A 4,883-nucleotide genomic window follows, 5' to 3' on the forward strand; every position below is an offset into this window, starting at 1 on the left:
GTCGCGTCGGGCCGCTGCTGCTGGGCGCTGCTGGGCGCGGATCGCAGTCGTGGCTGCACTGGGAGTTGCTGAGGGCGCCGGGAGTCGCTGGAAGCGGTGCGGAAACCTGGAACAATGGGCGCTGGGGGCAGTGGGAGCGCAGGGATCGAGTGCGGACGTCGGCGGCGATGGGCGCTGGTTGACGGCCGCCTTCCAGCCGCTCCCTTTTTGTTTCCGCGCTCCTGGAAATAAACTCCTGAAATTTGGCTTCTTGCTAAAAAAAATGCAGCCGGCGCCCCCAGCACCTCTTGGCTGAGGAATGTGGGCGAGGTGTTGCCTGTCCCCTTTGCTAAGTAGCACGAAAAGATCAAAAGTCATGCAGGCTATCCGCCCGGCTCTCCTTCACAAAAAAACGAAAGGGGAGAAATGCACTGAAATTTGTTTTTCCATATATTTCCATGTATTTTGACTGCACCCCACAGAGCCCGTAAGACTCGGGGCAGTGACTTCTGGGGATTTCGTGTTGGTTCGGGTTTGGAGCACAAATCAGGGCTGGGACGCTCATCCCACATCACTGCTATTGCACGGGCAGCGCCCAGCAGAGCAGCCATAAAGCTGTGCTCAGCTCCACACAGGGGCCGGGGGGGGTGTGCTGGGGTGTGGGGCTGAACGGGGTGGGGTGGGGTGGGGTGGGGTGGGGTGGGGTGGGATGGATGCGCCCATCCCACAGCTGAGGGCAGCATTGGCTCTCACTTCACTCTTTTCTCCTCCTCGCAAATTTCCATCAGCTTTGTATCAAATGCACCCAGATTTGATATCAAGTGCACCCACTTAGATATGAAATACACCTCCTCCTCCATAGGGCCATGCTGCAAAGGGAATCCGACTCCCGACCGTTGCTCAAAACTCCCCATCCCACATCAGGACATGGAAACCTCCCTAAAATTAAACCCTTTTGGAAAAATAGGGACTTTGCACCAGGCACCCACACCAAGGCTGTGTTTTGTGCACTTGAAGTTGTAAATTAGAGCAAACTAATTAGCACTTATTCAAGAGCACACCGAGTTCCTTCTGTGAAGTGGCAAGAGTACTCAGAGCAACTTTACTAAAATATTAAACATTTGGCAAGAGCAGTGACACAGATAACTTGTAATATTTACATTTTTACATAACTGGCTGCAGGAGACACGAAATTACACCCGGCCTGGCGCTTCACTCTCTGTCGTTTGACCACTCTGCCATAAATAATTCAGTTCTCCCGGGCTGGTGTTGGATTTCCTGATGCACGCCACGATGGGGTGTGATGGGAGATGCTGAAATCCCCTGCAGTATGTATAAGGGAGGAGAGGGTAAATTATTAAGCAGTAGATGTTAAAACAGCGAGAGGGTGGATGATGAGCCCGGGTGAGGTGTGGTGTTGGGCAGAGGACACAGCTCAGCCCCAGTGGCCGACCCAAACCCACCCAGGATGGCTCCAAGGAGCCCGACGAACCACGCTGAGGACTGCTGGCTGCTCCCGGCCCCCTGCATGCCCTCCAGCTCTGAGTGCTGAGCTGGCGCTGGATATTTGGGATGCTCAGTTAGGGCTCACGTGCTTTCCCACGCCTTGCCCGAATCCCACTGAGTTTTGAGAGTCATCCACCAATGCAACCTCAGCATCACAGGAACACGGGCAGAACTGATTATGGCACGAAGCTGAAACGAAGGGATCCTCCAGCTTTTATCTCTTTTTCAACCGTGCTTCATTCTGTTATTCCCTCCATTGCGGTACACCACCAGATAACCACTGCTCAGAACACCACTCCCCTCAACAGTGTTATCTTTATCCCAGCACACGACCTTCCTGGGAACAAGAGGAGAGCAAACCCAAAATGTTCATGGCAGCAACGCAGCAATGCTGTTTGCTGCTGGAAAACAAACAAGGCACGGTGCGTTCCGCACATCCTCAAAACAGCCCACAGACCCAACAGCCCCTGCCAGGTAAGTGCAGGGGGGATATAACGAAGGCTTTATCAATAATCCATAGGCACCAGGAGGAGGGATGGCAGGGGTTAATGACACCTTGCCGAGCCGGGGTCCTTTTGGATGGAAGTGCTGGGTAAATGGCAGGCGAGATGGCTTTTATTAGAAAATCCCCACTGCCAACTTGCTGCTTTTAAATGTTTAATTTCCAGCCGTAATAAAGTCTTGCTGCTCCTTCGGGGTCTCCCAGCCGCCGTTCCCATCCGCGCTCCGTGCTGCTGCAGCCCGGTGGATTTGGGCTCAAACTGCAGTGTTTTGGGTTCGGCCGTGTTGGGGGCTCCCCCAGCCCACGGGGACACAGGAGATGCAGCTCTGGTCACAACTCCTTAACGATGCAAATTGAGAATCAGCCATCATAGCAAGAGACGTGTGCTAATTCTCATCTGGGTATGCAGATTTCAGTGCCGATTTTTGCTAGGCTTATTTGTTTTATTTAGCAATAAATTTAATACAGGCTCCCTGAAGCAAAGAGACAGATGGACTATAAAGTTTGAATTTTGAGTAGCTTTACATCCCGATGTTAGTGTCATTTTTTTGATCTCTCCTGAAATTATACCCATGAAAGTTTGCAAAGATTCAGTTCTGCTTTTAACAGCCCCCGCTGCAACTGGGGCTTTGAGCTGCAATTACAGGAGGCCATTTGATGAGCCAACTTCTAATTTTCTGCCCAAGTTCCCCAAAAGCATCCCATCTACCACCCAAACGCCTCATAATGCGTCTGCTGGAGTCAGCCCAGAGACTCACAGATGGACCTGGGAAAACTGAAGTGTTTCCTCCAGATCCCAGCCCAAACCACAGGGCTGACATAAAAGGATGTGCTTGGAGAACATGGGGATGCCAACATGGGGTTTTGTATGGGTCATGGACACCCAGTGTGGCAGAAAGGACTTGCTTCCCTTCTCTTTCTGACTGTTTTTCTTTCCTTTTTTTTTTTCCCCCCCTCCATCAATCAGTAATAGAATCAGGTTGGAGAGGAGCAGGAATGCCCTGGGATGTCCCCAAGAGGTGTGACCCCAACCCAGGGCTGCCCATGCGTGATGGGACAAAGCTGTGAGCTGTCAGCTCAGACGTCCCCAGTGTGCGCTGATACAAACCCAAAGGCACTGAAAGGCCCCACAATTTAATTTCTGAAGACCAAAAAGTGCCTGGCTGTTGGCTGACAAGGCAGGGGAACGCAAGGTGTTGCCATCAAACCCCAGTGACACCGCTCAGCCCTTCCAGTGAGCCAAATTGCACTTGAATGACAATGGATGAACATATTACAGCCACATTAAAATCTAATGAGTGGCCCGTGATTAACGCCATTACGAGGAATACCAAAAGATCTAATGATGATGAGCCACTTAAAGTTAAGTGTTGGGAGTTCCATCGAATGGCTCTGCGGTGTCACACGTTGCTGGAAAAGGTCTTGGAGCAACGATGGAAGCAGTGACCACGTTCCTATTCTTATTCAATGGGAAAAGGCCACGCGGACACCTCGCGACGTGCTTTAGGGAATGGCGTGTCTGCAGAAGCCCATCCTGGTTTGGGAGGCTCCCCAAACCCTCGAGATTTCCCTGGGTTAAAAAATGGCAGCGGGCTACGATAGAAACGGAACACCAGGACTGATAACCAAATCAATGATAATTGATAAAAGAACGGTAACAATGAATAAATAAAACAATAACAGCTAGTAAAGAGTTCAGTTACAGTCAATGGTGTCTTCCAGATGGAGGCCGGGGTTTGCACAGCCAGTAGTGGCACTGAAGCACTGCCCCACTCCGGTTTTCTTTTCTCCCCTTCACCTTCACATGAGGTCTAACTGGAAAAAAAGATCCCAGAAAGCAGTACGTGTTCAGCTTCGGACCGTGTGCTGATCATGGGGGAAATTTCACCCAACGGTGAGAACCACTTCTGTCCCCCAAACCCAGCACGTTTGGGTGCTTTTAGGCACATTTTCTCCTGACAAGATCAAGTTTTTTATTTAAAAAGTGACTTCATATCCCATTTTATTATTTCTGAGCGTTGCAGGATTTGTTCTATTTGAAGTCTTACATCCTCATTTCCTGTCACCGCTATTAAAATTGATTTCCGCCATGAGCAGGAGAAAGATAATACGAAATGGGTTCCTGTGAGAGAGAGCCGTATCCCCACCGGAGCCATTATGAACTCTCCTATATTATTTTAACTTTCTTTCATTAGTGATTCCCTTTGGAAAAGGGCAGCTCATCCCCTGGCCGATCTGTGCGTGACGCCGGGGAGATGCGGGCAGGGATCGAACAGCCCTCATCACAGCCACGGGTATTTATGGCTGTAAGCAGAGCCCACGGCGCCGGTGCCCATCGCCCTGCACCCGTCCCAGCTGCACCCAGCCCAGTGCCGCCCGCAGCCCGCCTTCCCCATCTGCGCAGTGAGCGGAGCATCTCCACGTCCAACCCACATCAGCAGCAGTGCAGTGGAAAAGCCTTTTCCAGATGTGGCGAAGAACCACAGGATGCTGTCGCTTGCAATGCCCCAGATATCACAAATATGCCAAACGCACCCCTAAACACAAGGAGCATCTTCCCAGCCTTGTTCCCTGCTCCCTCTGTGCTTGCAGCAAGCTTAGCCCCTCCAAAAGCAAAGCCACGCCTACGAGACTTTTGCATTTTACAGACACATTTCCCGCTGTGTAGGTGAGCCCCAGAGATGCCACCCCAAAACGATGCCCCAAAAGGATCCTGGCACCTGCTCCCATCCAGCAGCATCCCCAAAGGGCTCACACACCCGTGCCAGAGAGCAATTTAACGCCATCCCCAGCTTAAGCTCCATATCTACTGGGCGTGAAATTAGTTCCAGCAAGCCGCAAATTTGCTGCTAATAAAAATATTTAGCAATTCAGCCGTCTTTAAATCAGGGGTAGG

Source organism: Meleagris gallopavo, chromosome 26 (assembly GCF_000146605.3).
Source record: "Meleagris gallopavo isolate NT-WF06-2002-E0010 breed Aviagen turkey brand Nicholas breeding stock chromosome 26, Turkey_5.1, whole genome shotgun sequence".
Taxonomy (NCBI): Eukaryota; Metazoa; Chordata; class Aves; order Galliformes; family Phasianidae; genus Meleagris; species Meleagris gallopavo.